At 41.4% G+C, this 15,620-nt stretch overlaps 1 protein-coding gene across 1 annotated transcript in view; it reads left to right on the top strand.

Moving 5' to 3' along the window:
• Nucleotides 1-15,620, top strand: part of GFRA4 (GDNF family receptor alpha 4) — a 320,254-nt gene that overhangs the window by 119,005 nt on the left and 185,629 nt on the right. The window lies entirely within an intron of this gene.

The following is a 15,620-nucleotide window of genomic DNA, read 5'->3' as shown; positions in this document are numbered from 1 at the left end:
CCATCCACACCACACGGGAGAATAAATTGACCATCATTGCCCAACTCGATCATAAAGCTATCAATGAAAAGAGAATTTACAAATACAGGGTGGATCGGCATTCCGTGGAATGGTGACGCAAAAGGGGAACTGGAACTAGCTGTTCATGGAGTCTTGCTTGCTGATTGCGGTCATATGTAGAGTCTCACTGAAAAAACAGTTTTACTGTTGATACCTTAAAGCAGAAAAGGACTGAGGGCCTGATTCATTAAGGATCTTAACTTGAGAAACTTCTTATTTCAGTCTCCTGGACAAAACCATGCTACAATGCAAGGGGTGCAAATTAGTATTCTGTTTTGCACATAATTTAAATACTGCCAGTTTTTTCATGTAGCACACAAATATCAACTTTAAATTTCAGTGTACAAATAAGCTATCAAGTATTTGTGTGCTACATGAAAAAACAGTCAGTATTTAACTTATGTGCAAAACAGAACACTAATTTTCACCCCTTGCATTGTAACATGGTTTTGTCCAGGAGACTGAAATAAGAAGTTTCTCAAGTTAAGATCCTTAATGAATCAGGCCATGAATCTGGATTTAGTCAACTGGTGCTCATGATAACTGCCTGTGCTGTCAAAGCCTTGGCCTGGCCCTCGCTAGGCCAACTTGGCACAGTTGAAGGGATGCATGCTGCGGGAAAGTCTTCTGCCCCATTCTGCCTCATTTTCTGCTTATTAAGCAGAGAATAAGATTGGGAGCAAGTGTCTGGGGGCTGGGGGGGGCAGATGAAGACTTGACCAGTAGTTTGTTACCCAGCACTGTGCTAGGGCATGCTGGGACATGTAGCTCGGCAACAGCTGAAAAGTCGCGGGTTTAGATGCTCACACTGGACGCGGTTCGATTCTCGAACCGGTTTAGGGAGTTGGTTCTAAAATTTGAAAAATTTTGGTGGAATTATTCAAAATTTAGAACTGGTTACAAAACTTGAGAAAGTTGAACATGTTCAACATATTCAAGCTAGCACAATAATGTTTAAGTCTGTTCAATAGTGTTCAAGCTGGTAAGCACTCATGTAAGCCGCTTTTTATCCGTTCAAGTTAAATTTTTATAATATTGGCAGTTTTTTATTGTGAACAACGAACTTTGAACATGAATTGTGAACAGCAAATGTGAAAGGTGGACATGAGATGCAAGTATCTAAATTTTGTCCATAGCCTATTCTATCGCAAACATTCATCATCAAACGGTCATCAAACCGGTGATCAAATTTGCCCAAATGTCAAACTGATTGAACATTCTTGAGCATCTCAAGCCATGGGTGGGTGTGGACTCTGCTGAAAGTAATTGATTGATTTAATGTACTCTAACAAGAGTTTCTCCATGGCCCATTGAACTATACTACATCACCACGTGATTACTTTACGCTTACACTGAGACATGCGGGACTTCTGAGTATGAGGTGAACGGAAGACGTTCACTTCACTTGTACAAGATCCTGGCAGCAGAGATCTATTGAGTGTGCAATCTCATATTGCTATACATCTCAGCATCATTAATAATGTATTGATGTGCTCTTAATGTTCAGTGATGAGAGGGTGGGAGGACTTGTTTATCAGCATCTCATGCACTATTAATTGGATTTATAAATACCAGTCAGCGGGGGAATTTGTTCAGTCAACTCAGATATGTATGAAACCCTTTATATCACGTCACTGATCTCCTTGAAAACTGTGCAGAAGAAATTGATAGAAATACAGATTCATATATATATATATATATATATATATATATATATATATATATACACACACACATACATAATTATATACACACACACACACACATACCAATCAGCCACAACATGAAAACCACTGACAGATGAAGTGTATAACGTGGATTATGTCATTACAATGGCACTTGTCATGGTGTGGGATATATTAGGCAGCAAGTGAACGGTCAATTCTTGAAGTTGATGTGTTGGAAGCAGGAAAAATGGTCAAGCGTAAGGATCTGAGCGACTTTGACAAGGGTCAAATTGTGACGACTGGGTCAGAGCATCTCCAAAACGGCAGGTGTTGTGGGGTGTTCCTAGAATGCAGTGGGCAGTACCTAACAAAAGTGGTCCAAGGTAGGAGACAACTGGTGAGGTGGAAGCACTGTGATCCTCTGGTCAATGTTCTGCTAGGAAACTTTGGGAATGGTGTATCCATATGGATGTTTCTTTGACACGTACCACCTACCTAAACACTGTTGCAGACCAAGTACAGCTCTTCATGGCAATGGTATTCCCTGATGGCAGTGGCCTCTTTCAGCAGGGTAATGCGCCCGGCCACACTGCAAACATTGTTCAGGAATGGTTTGAGGAACATGACAAAAAGTTCAAGGTGTTGACTTGGCCTCCAAGGTCCCCAGATCTCAATCTGATCGAGCATCTCTGGGATGTGCTGTAAAAACAAGTCCAAACCATGGAGGCTCCACCTTGCTAATTACAGGACTTAAAGGATCTGCTGCTAACGTCTTGGTGCCAGATACCACAGGGCACCTTCAGAGGTCTTGTGGAGTCCATGCCTCGATGGGTCAGAGCTGTTTTGCTGGCGCAAGGGGAACCTACACAATATTAGGCAGGGTTTTTTTTAAGGTTGTGGCTGATTGGTGTACACTATTATATAATATATTTATGTGTGAACTGGTAAAGGAGCTCTAATTCACAGCACCCAATGGAATGTTTGTTTTATATTTTCTAAACTGTACTAGAGAAATGACAGAATCTTATTGGTTATTAGGGGTGCAGTACCTTTCGTGCAGTTACCTTGCATCAGTTTTCATAGCTGACTCCATTGTATAGAAACATGACAGCGTTTACGAGTGTGATCACTCGGTGACATGGGATTATTGTGATGGAAGAATAGTTTTTAGACATAGGAACAGGGCAGTGTGCAGGCACCCTGGGAGCCAGCCCTCTTTTGGCACTCCACACCCTCTTCTTACATGCGCAGACCCGAATGCAAGATGGCGGCGCCCGGGACGGAGCAGACCGCCGGAGTCAGGTAAGTTTGCCGGGGGTCGGGTGGCCTGCCCGATACCCCGGCGGATGACAGAGTATAAGAACTGATGTTGTCAATGCTCTCCATGACTATATAAAGGTGAAATTACCACAATGGATTTTAACCACGAGAAAAACTTTCTCAGTTCGTTTTAGTATTTGAGATTATTATAATTATCATTTATTTATTAGATACCAAAAGGGGTCAGCAGGGCTGTACAATGGGGGTTAGCACAGAGCACAAAATGAAATAATGGAGGATTATAAAGCAGGGATGAACATCTACAAATTAGGAAATGAGCAGAATGGTAACGAGGCGGGGGGGCAGGGAACGGAAGGAGACAAAGAAGGGAGCAAGCTGGCATGGAGCAAGCCAGTGCCCAAGAATGTGAAGCAGGGCCAGAAACGCTGTGGATTAGCCTTAGAGAGTGAGAGTGCTAGTCGAGGATGTGGAGGCATAAAGCAAAGAGTAGGCAGGAAAAAATCAGGAAAGAGTTCCTTGCTCATGAGAGCTTACAATCTAGAGATGAGGAACGGATGCAAAGAGGGTGGCAGAAAGAGGGTGACAATGAATGGGGGGGTTATATGGTGACACTGAGTGGGGAGCAAGTGTGCAGGAGTGAGTTAGGAAGTGGGCTGTTAGGGTCTGATGAAAAGATTAGTTTTTAAAGGCTCATTTGGAGACTGGTGGATAGTCTGATTGGGCATGGGGCAGTTTCAGAGGTGTGGAGCAGCACAGGAATAGTCATGGAGGCCGAAGTGGGGCGCTTAGGTCATGGATGGTGAGCAGAGGGGATGGAAATTGGAGATGTAGGGGGGAGAGGAGTGGCTGGGGGTTTAGAAAGTGAGAGTGAGGAGTATGAACTACGTTTTGTCGGGTAGAGAGAGCCAGTGTAGTGACTGTCGTAAGTGGGAGGCAGAAGTAGAGCGATGGGTGGATTGAAGTGAGGATAGGAAGTCCAGGGTGGGAGAAAATTACACTCCCAAGCACTATCGTGGCAGGAGACGGACAGTGGGTGAGAGTTTTGTTGTGTTCAACATCTGAGTCTGGAGATATTGAGAAGATATTGGATCAATGGTCCAATATTCATAATATTGTTTAGTGAATCTTACATTGCTGGCTGAAATAGAGGAATGTGTTTAAATAGTTGTTATTTGGTTAAAATATTTCATTATATTTCATTATATCATCGAATATTCCTGTTTCACGTTGAAGGCTGATCCATACCCCCTGAAATGGTGTATTCTGAAATGTGCTGAATTGTTTAGTTCATCTTTATTCTTCTATACTTATAATCTATAGTTTGGGAATATTTAATTAATTAAATCAACTCACAACAGTAAATATTTCACTGCTAACAGATTATAATAATATAATCTACATCAGATTAAGACATTTATCATATCACCAACACATCACCTATGGTATACAGATTATAGACAGGCAGTTTGTGGACTGACGCAATGGTTCCTAGTGAATTGATAGACAGTCCCATATTGGTTCAAACAGGCAGTCAGCAAATAATGTCCATCCGTCAGTAAGAAGAAAAAAAATAGAGATCGAAACTGTAACTTCTTCTTGACACTATTATACTACGCAAAGAAGTAACAAAGAAATGTGTTTGAAATAGAGATGCTCAGGCTAAGTTCCTCGAGAACTGAACACACCCGAATTTAGGGGGGGGTCTCGATTTTTGGATACCTTTTTAAGCTCCAATATAATGGTGGGTGGGAGGGAGGGCGGACCCCCATTTCTCTTTTCTGCCACTGCTGTGTGCCAATGTGTCCTAGATGTGCTTGGAACTGCCGTGTGTTTGTGTCATTGCTCTGTCGCTTACCATCCAGCCAGGTCACTGCAGTATTTGTCCGAAAGTGTATGAAAATAATAATGTGACCTGTGAGGTGGTTAAAATTGACTGCAAATTACTTGAAATTAGTGTTATTGAGGTTAATAATAATGTAGGAACAAAAAAAGAGCAAAAATATGTGGTTTTAGCATATTTTAGGATTTCTTCTAAAAAATCAAAAACCAAAACACACGAGGTTGGTTTTGCCTAAACCAAAACTCTAAGCTAATCCAGACCCAAAGCCAATGCCAAGAGCAGTTGATGGGGCGTCAGTGAGCATCTCTAGTTTGAAACATTGCTTTCCTCTCTTCCCTGATCCACTTCCCCTTCTTGATGGTCACTAACATTTTCCTTCAAATTATTATATTTAACGTGTCAGAACATTTTTTATAAAGTCGTCAGCACAAAACGATTAAAAATAATTTTTAAACATTTTTTTAAGTGTAACTGAAAGGCTAAACCTGGGTTGTCCGTTCCGCTGGGCATGCGCGATCTGGATCCACTACTCACATGCGCGTATATCTACAAAGCCTGGCCCAGGAAAGGGGGCGTTAACCCTTACTGCCCCAGGATCCTTATTGCCGCAACTTGATAAATAGGCCTCTGTGTGAAGGGCCAACTTTAATTGTGTATTATATATGTAACGTACGCTATCTATAATATAAATGTCTAGTGGCGTGTGTTAGTCTGTCTGTGTGTGTGTGGAAAAAATAAAACCAAGCTGCAGCGCCACCTGCTGGGTGGAGTTATACACTGACCTACTAAATTCTTAGTGTGTGTGGAAAAAAAAATTCAGAAAGGGCTGAAATTTGGTATACTAAGATGTTTTGAATTTGTTAATTTAATTTGTTAATTGTTAAAAGTGTTTATAAAGATTTAAAAAAAATATATATATATATCTTGAAGGATATATCTTGAAGGAGAAGTGACAGTTGGGAGTGGTTGGTGGTTGCCGGGGGTGACAGTGGGGAGTGGTTGGTGGTTGAGGCCTGGGCTATGGCCCAAATGCATGACAAGAACCTTTTTAACACCTTAAGTAGCTTGATTTGACTAGAATGCATGAGTATCATGCACGGGTTAACTTGTATAGTATATGAAGTCTAAGGGATATTATTTCTGTAGAAGCAGTTAATGCCTGACGTTGATTTGTCTCGTAGTCAGCAGTCAGGCATGACCTAATCTGTGCGTTCCAGAAGAACGCTGAAGAAACAAATTATATTTTTACTTGTGGCCATATTCATTATATAAATTGTGTTAATCAAGAGAGTTTCATGACATTACATCTGACACCTAGAAAAATGGTGAGCACAGATGTAGATTTCAATCTCCGCTTTCGGAAATTCATGACCTAAATCATGGGGGGAAAAGAAGCTGAGAGCGCTGAGGACTTTCGTTGTGTACCGAGTTATTTTATGCAGTTTAAGGAGAAGGATTTGAAATTCAAGGATATGAATATCTGCTGAAGCCTGACCGTTTTCAGGATTGTTTCTCCAGTGGCATAAGTAACTGTTAACTTCAAAATAAAATGGAAATAATCTTAATATATTCTCTCTAACCCCCCATCCTTCCTTCCTCTCTCTGTGTATATATATATATATATATATATATATATATATATACAAGTTAACCCGTGCATGATACTCATGCATTCTAGTCAAATCAAGCTACTTAAGGTGTTAAAATGGTTCTTGTCATGCATTTGGGCCATAGCCCAGGCCTCCTCAGGGGAAGAGCGTTACTTCCCGACGTAAGCGCCCTTTTTTAACGTGGTTTTGTCCACATGTCACCACCTCATCATTCTTCTCCATCACCTCATACTTCATTTTCATCACCACATCTATCCAGATGTCTATCCAGACACAGGGATCTCTCTCAGCAGTCCTGAGTATCACACTCCTCTCACTCTGTCACCCCCGGCAACCACCAACCACTCCCCACTGTCACCCCCGGCAACCACCAACCACTCCCAACTGTCACTTCTCCTTCAAAAAATATATATATATTTTTTTAAAATCTTTAAAAAACACTTTTAACAATTAACAAATTAAATTAACAAATTAAAAACATCTTAGTATACCAAATTTCAGCCCTTTCTGAACTTTTTTCCCACACACACTAAGAATTTAGTAGGTCAGTGTATAACTCCGCCCAGCAGGTGGTGCTGCAGCTTGGTTTTATTTTTTCCACACACACACACACAGACAGACTAACACACGCCACTAAGCATTTATATTATAGATAAATATTTACATACACACACACATACATACACACACATACATATACACACGTATTGGATAAACAAAATTTTTACTTTTAGGAAACGGGGATTAAAAAAAAATTTGCTAAGTCTGCTCAGCCTTTCAGGATGGGGCTGAAGCTGTGTTCAGAATTAGCAACCAATTACGTTCAAAATCATGTTCAGAGGTAATTAGTATACACCCGCCAGCAATGAAAGTGATTGTGACCCCAAAAATAAAGATCAGCTGTTCCATAATAATTAATGTGCAGTTTTCTTGGTTACATCTGACTGGTAAGTAAAGGTAGAAATCAGGAGAGGAGTACAAAGTGATTGGCATCACACGTACCATGGAACACTGTGAAGACTATCATCAAAATTTAGAGAAGATGTGGCACAAGGCCCATATCAGGATGTCCCTCCAAAGCTGAAGACAAAGTAACTTCGTCGGTGAGGCTACCAAGAGACTTACAGCAATGTTAGAGGAGCGGAAGGAATGTCGGGCAAGAGCTGGTCACTCCTTGCATGTGGCAACAATCTGCAGTATTAGGCACACATACATCTGGGCTGTGGGGTTGGGTGTCAAGACGGAAGTCGTTTCTCACAAAAAAATAAAATCCATACCTGTAATCACCCAACTGATACCACACAGATTGAGAATTAGGGTAGAGGCAGCTTGCCAGTGTAAACATTTTGGGTCCTATTTATATTGAGACGTAGATTCGTTTGCATGCCGTATCTTGCGTGAAATAGCTCTGTGCACGCCACGATACTACAACTCGTATCCGAACACAAATGACACTTGTTACTGCCTAAGACATGAGAGGTGGCACTGGGGAGGAAAGGGGCAGATTAACATAGGCCTTGTACAGTAAGGACGTGTCGAGGCAGATGTGTCTCATGCAGGTCCTGGCATTCTCATAAGTACACTTGTTTCAGCCGTATCACTTGCACCAGCTACAGGCCAGGTGTAAGGGCCAACTGATAGCGATGACTAACACGGCATAGACTTTGTTTTAAATACTACACATATGCGCATCACTATCTAGAACATGTGTATGCAAGACAGATAAACACGTTGTGTGTGTACAGTACACATTAAAAGCATCTATATTTACGTATTTAATGTTAAAAATTTAAAAATATATAAATTGCATCATTTTATTAATGATTGCACTGTTAACAGTTGTTCACCTTATATTCCACAGACAGACGCATGTGCGGTATTCTGCATTCGATTGGGTGCGTCTACGTGCGGCGAACGACATTTAGACAGAAAGTGCTTACACCTAGATTCAAATCAAATCATATCTGGTAATACGTTCTGATTTCAATACGGTTGCAACTCTGCAGCTGTGAGAGTGCATCAGTGTGCAGGGGCAAAAGCAGGATTTGTAGAGAGGGGTTTCCACGCCATGACGCCAGTGGTCGCGGCCAACGTGAATGGGGGCGTAGCTATAATTTTAGAAAGTTCTTGGCTGCTCTCCAACTCTTCCTATCCCTATCATATACACGCGCAATGCTGCGTGCACTGCTGTTAGGTGCACGCAGCTCTCCCTTTTTTGTGTGAAGCAGAACATACCTCCTACCTGTCCTTGGAGTCAGGACAAAGTCATGTTGTCAGACTGTCCTGCTCTCTCCTACCTGTTCCTGCTTCTTTTATTACTTGTTGTTGCTGCTGGTGTCCTAAGCTCAGTTGCTGCTTGTCTGGATCCTGGAATGTTGGGTCCCTGTTTGAAAAAGGTACATGATATAGAAATCCCAGCAATGAGGGAACACAGTAGGCCTCCATCCCCCAAAGCAGCCCGATATGAAATTATAGGCACCCAGGTTTAATAATTGGGCCTCCCAGCAACCAACCCAGACAGTAAATCATTGTCATTCACCTTTAATACAAAGATCCATTTCCTCCCAAACAACCCCAACATTAAATTAATAGTATTTACATTTAATAAATAAGCCTATTTGCTCCCACACGTTAAATAATTAGCATTCACTTTTAAGAAATAGCTCTCCTTCTCCCCAAACTCAGCTACACATTCAAATAATAGCACATAAACCATTAAATTAATAGTCTCATCATCACATTCTTAATAGGTCCACCATAACCCCACTATTAAATTAAATATCCACAACCTTCACCAGTAAATTAAAGGCCCCCACTCTCAACCTACTATGAAATTAATATTTCACACCCCATCCACATCACATAAAAGAATCCCCCATACACTTACATTAAATCCCCCATCCTTTTATTAAAAGCCCCTCCAAGCCTATGTTTAGAAAGGAACTGTGCAGATAGAAACAATCTGCACATGAGCTGCAAAGTGGCTGATCCCGGTGGCAGGGTCCAACCACCTCAAGCATACAGTGCCTCAGGCTGGGAGGGGGTTTTCCAGGTACTAGGAAACCCCTCCTCGGTTTGTCTATGATGCGGGAAGTATTGATGGGGTTAGAGTAAAAGATTGGTTTTCCGAGAGCGTTTAAAGACTTGAAGGCTCTGGGAGATTGCAATAATATTAATTAATTTCTTTTGCTCTCGGGCAAGATACAAAACTGCTCCGTGGATTAATTTGTATCCAATACAGAGAGCTGAGCTGTAAATAAGCAACTCTGTCTGATATGAAGTCTTTGATGAAAAGCACTGATAGAAGCCAAAGACATAAAACAATGTATTTAGTAAATGTTCCGGGATGGAATGTAGAGACCAATACATTACAGTTGTCTGAAGGATAATACCCTCTTTATAGATGGAAAACCAACAAACAAACAAATGACTTCCAACAGTCGCGGTACTACCTTAAGAGCTTAAACCAAAAAAAAAAAAAACACTGATATTCTTTTGCATTTTTGTATAATCTTTCTAATATTACACTTCGCCACATCACTGTCATAATAAAAGCCTCCAAGGCAGGAAATTAAGGAACAAAAAAAACAGCTCATCAACTCTAAGACTGCCAGCGCTTGGGAAAAACGTGATTTAATGTGTGTTTATCATAAGTAAATAAGCTTTTATTGATCTATTATGTATGCGGAAAGGGCCGTGGAGCTGTCAGACGCTGCCTTGTCTCTTTCTTTAGTCTAGAACTCCTGAGTGGTATTATCCTGCGACTGAGATATCACCAGATTTCCAAAGTCACCTTCTATATTTATATGATGGGGAAATGCGATGCTTATAGAATAGGTCTATTTCTGGCTGTGGTCTGGGGCACGTGGGCTACTACGGTTTTCAAACTTTTGATTGATGGTTCCAGAATGGCAGCACGTTATTTGCATTTTTAGATGAGGGTTAAAGGGGTACGACAAATAACAGATTGATGTATTTAAAGTGGTCGACTGGAAAACGTTATCCAGAGCTAAAACGGTGGAGAGGAAAGATCACAATTGTGGCACGCTTGTTGGAGTCGGAGAACGCATCATGAATTCAGCTCACAGCCAGCCACATGCCTCATTGTTTGTCCTAGAGAGCCCTCCTCACATGTCTATGCAGTGTATCGTAATCAGTTTTATTACCCCGGACCACAATCGGGGCGGTCTGTGAACACCTCAGCCACAGAGATGAGGAACGAGCTATACATACAGCCAAGGGTGACATGAGCCGTGGATCAATAGAAGGCGAGCGACTTCTTATTGGTCAGTGGGGTCACACCCCCTATGGCAGATATGGGGGGGGGGTAAATATAATTATGTAGTGTGCAGTTCACGTGGCTCAGCACCAGCACACAGGGGCATGATAGGACAATCTGCCCCTTGCCACAATAGCACTTAACTGTCTGTTTTGATCAATTGCCCATGTTCTTGGAATGTCCTACCGAATATCTCCCCTCCTCCCAACTAGGAGATATTTGGAGGTCTTATACCAGGAATCCTGAAATTTGGGATAGTTCACTCCCACCAGTTCTGCAGTTCTACTTGATCCTATGTCAACAGAAAGAGAAGTTTCAATAAATAATATAAGCTCTGGCTGGGCAGAACGGTGGTGGAAATGGAGTCTGCGTCTTCCAAGTGGTCAGCAAAGGGAAAAGGAGCTGTTGTATCCCTGGCGGGTGGGAGTTCTCCCAAACAGCGGTAGTTCATGGCTTGGAAACACTGCAGTTCTGCGGAGAACGTTAGGCAATAATATGTTTTCAGTTACGGTTAGCCGTAATGTTTAGCGTGTGCAGCACATTTCATTAGGGTTTGCACCCGGGGAAATCCAGTGGTGATTGTATTACTGATTCCAACAATTCCGACAAGTGTTATACCTACAAAATAAAACCTGATGGCAGAAAAACACAAACTAAATAGAAGCAGACATACCTGAAAGACGAAGAGGTCCGATGGCACCGCAGGCTGTCAGGCAGTGATTCCCACTGGACAGCTCTCCAGCACTTCAGTGTGACGTGTGCGCGACTTAGATGAATGGTAATTTAAAGCGGCAATGTTTGGACCCCGCAGGCTAAGTGTTGAAACACTTTGCCTGCGGGGTCCAGACATTGGTTCTATTTAGTCTGCTTATATTTACTTTGTGTTTTTCTGCAATCAGGTTTTTTTGTAGGTATAACACATGTCGGAATTGTCGGAATCGCTAAGCCGTACCCCACCTGGGAAATCTATAGAGCTCACAATTCATATTATACCAATTAGAAGTGCCCCCAGTAAATCTTATTCCACAGTAGTGCAACCCAGTTCAAATTATGCCAAATTGAAGTGCCCCTAGTTTATATTATGTCGAACAGTACTGCCCCCAGGATAGTGTACTTTATATACAACTCATTACACTGCTCCATCCTCAGCTACTCTGGGGGTGGAGATAATTAGGACACAATGTGAAGGGGAAGATGCCGCTGCATCTTGTGAGTCACTGAAGGTCTCGCTCACAGTCAGATCACCGGAATACCAGCAGTACCATTCATTTTGATGTCAATGACGGAGATAGCGTCCGACATTATGGTGTGCCTAAGGGCATCTGGAAACTCTGCTCAACTAACTGGTATCTCTAGCCCCGCTCTAAATGGTCTTTCCCAGTCCGGATTGAGTACAGAATTTTGCTTAGTTCATCTGTAATTCACCAAATTGATTCAGCCTATTGTTGCGCTAAATGGGCTCTTCAAAGATATTAAAACCCATCACCAAACTTAAAAAAAAAAGTTAGCAAGATTGCTTTTTTTTAATTAAACCCCAAGCAATGCTGCTTTCTCCATCCACTCCGCAGTGCAGTTTAAAGCAGGTCCCCGAGGCTGTAAAGGCTGAAAGACTTTTCGGGTCACAAAGGCTGTTATGAGAGCAACCAATGGTCTGGCCGCGTGGAATAGCTTAATGCTGGAATACCAGGCGCAGCATAAGAGATATTATACGTCTAATGGAGCACATTCCAAGTTCTAATTGGCAGTAAAGTTTCAACTAATGAGCAGATTCTTCAACAGCTTTTTCTTGGTAATTACATTACAACACAAAAACAGTAATCTGCGTTTTATTCCCTTACAAGACGATGATTGTTGTCTAGAGCCTTCGGTTTCTGCTCCTTGAATGTCTGTATTGTTTTAAACAAACACACACACTGGTACTGATATATGGTCAATCTCCTTACTGGTGTTTTTTCCAGGCTCTGATCAATCCCCTTTAAACCTCCGGCATGCAGTGCAGTAAGACGGCAGGTGACAAGGGCTTAACATCACTGTCAGCCGGATAGGCAAAATATGACCCCAGGGTTGGCTCACTCTCATGGGGCTTTGGGTAGAACTGCTGTGAATTGTGAAACGCTTCCTCTGAACGTCTGCGGAGACTAAAGTTGATCTCATGCTTATGATTTACTTGACAGATTGCTCAGGTTTTGCTCAGTTTTGTATGTGCTGGGGAAACATATAAAGTATGTGGACAGCTAATAATCTTCTTCTGCTGTTTTAGTTCCAGGTAGGAATTGTGCTACCAGTAGGAAAACCTAAGGGTTTGCCAAGATTGCCAATGGTTAGGGTGAGCCTAAAACATAGAATGATATTTTGATACCGATTTAAATACCCACATCCCAGTCAACAGCTTCTTGCATGGGAAGCTGCCGGCACTGGTCAGGGCACAGGGGTGAATTACCCCAAATGGGGTAAAAATGAAATTCCTGAAGGTAATGCTGCCGATTCACATGCTGTCAGTTGGATTGTAGACCCCTTTACATGTTAAATTGCTGTTGTACCAGAAGAGCCTCAAGGGTTGGCAGAGGCACTTCTTGAGCTTCGATGCAATAATGAAGCACGTATTGCATTTGAAAACAAAGCAGATCTGTCATGTTTTTGGATGTCAACAGCTGCAAAGGCATTCAAAATTGCACATGAGGAGGCAGTCAAAAAGTTGCTGCCTTTTGCAACAACCTATCTTTGCGAACAAGGATTTTCCACTCTAACGAACATAAAAACAAAGCATAGAAATCGATTGGACGCTGAAGACTGTATCCAAATAGCTCTGACATCAAAATGCCCCAATATTGATGCTCTCGTATCAAAACTGAAGCAACATTATTTCTCCAAAACCTGAAGTTTTGAAGTTGAAGCTTTAAAACAAATTTTGAATAGATTCAATACAATTTTGAATTCCAATAATTAATAATATATGATTTCCTTCCTTTCAAATCAAGGGGGTAACGTCGGCGTATCTAAATATATTTGGGGTAAAAAAGTTCCCTGACCCCTGGCCTAGGGTGTACCCAAGGGCTTGCACTTTCCCATGTTCCAGGTTGTCATTGGCTTTACGTGAACTTACTGCCCGGCATGTGTTCATTTCTGACCAGGGTGTTGTCTACTTAGAGTTTATATATTTTCCCTGACGTCACATTGGGTTTAGTTTTAAGTACCAGGTCCAGAGACATACTGGCTGGTGAATTGTCATTGGACAAAACTCCTCTGACTGCACAGGGATATGTAATAGATTGTTGCTCTATAGATAAATGATAATATTATTTCACCACTCAACCTGTTTATATTCTATACAAAAAATATGTATGGAAAATTGTGGGGGCGACATACATCACATAGGAACAGCATAAAGACATTATTACTGCTTACGGCAGAATGATTGATGTGTGCCAAGGTCACTGAGCTTGCTGAGTGCATTAATGTGCTTAGAACTTGAAATATTTTTCTAATGCAAATTTAAAACCAAAAGTGGATATTAGTATTATGAGCGTTTTGCTGGGTGGACAAACATGAAGTTTGTATGTTCTCCCTGTGTTTGTGTGGGTTTCCTCCGAGTGCTCCGGTTTCCTCCCATACTCCAAAAACATACTGGTAGGTTTATTGGCTGCTATAAATATTGACCCTAGTCTCTCGCTTTCTCTCTGTGTCTGTGTATGTTAGAGAATTTAGACTGTAAGCTCCAATGGGGCAAGGAGTGAGTTCTCTGTACAGCGCTGCGGAGTCAGTGGCACTATATAAATAAATGGTGATGATAATGATGATGAAGTACGTGTTCAGGGTAACCCGTTACGTGAACAAAGCCCTGGACCCATGGTAGTTTCAATACGCCATTGTGCCAATGATGGGGCATTTTATACATTTTTAATGAGAAATGGAGGTTTTATCAGAGCACCAACAGCCTTTGGTGTAGATTCAAATTGTTAATAAACAGTTGCTATAAAGCACAAACAAAGGCTAGCAGGACATGTGTGAACCATGAAAAGCAGAAGAGGAATAAAGTAGAAATCATTGCAGTTTGTGTTGCAGACTCTGCTGCAGATGTCACAACATGTCACAAATAACCCCATAGACAACAATCTGCCTAATTAGTACTAATTGGGGAGTCAAGTGAGTTAAAGATGGCAACCAAGACGGCTACATCCACGGATGAATGATTCAAAATTATAATTGCCACATATTAATAAGACAAAGATCCTTTGTCTTAAGTGGTGGTGAAATAAGATGAATGAACAGTTATATATGAAAACTGAAGTTGTTGCCCATAGCAACCAATCAGATTCTAGCCATCATGTTCTAGAATGTGCTAGCTAAAGATGTTCCAAGTTCTAATAGTTCTAATTCTAAATGTTCCAAGTTCTAAATGGAGATGTTGCTATGGGCAACATCTCCATTTTTCCTTTTTCGAAGGTTTGAAAATCTACCCCAATATCACAAAATCAGGGTGCAACAGAAACTGAAAGTGACTGAAGATGCTATATTGAACAAGTGGCCTAAAATAACAGAGGTTAGAAATGGGTCAACATGACTTTGAGCCTTTGCACCAAAGCCCATGATCTGCCCAGACAGGAAAGGGGTTACATTGGGGATGTGTTAATATGGAGGCACATTTGTTCTATAATAAGATCACATTAGTTTCTACCGTGCACCTTTACTGCAATACTAGAAATCTTGCTTTTCTTTTCCTGGCCAGTGAGAAATTCTCTAGGCACCATAGTTACCATATTGTTTGTATTTAAAAGGTTATTTAGGTAAAAAAAAAAGTCTCCAATTGAATTCAGAGCTCCAGTATGGAGCCCTGTAGGCACAGCACACTTGAACAAAATTAAAACTTCAAAGGCAAACCATCG

The sequence above is a fragment of the Mixophyes fleayi genome, chromosome 1 (genome assembly GCF_038048845.1).
Source record: "Mixophyes fleayi isolate aMixFle1 chromosome 1, aMixFle1.hap1, whole genome shotgun sequence".
NCBI classification, from domain to species: domain Eukaryota; kingdom Metazoa; phylum Chordata; class Amphibia; order Anura; family Limnodynastidae; genus Mixophyes; species Mixophyes fleayi.
This window is presented reverse-complemented; position numbering and strand designations above follow the sequence as displayed.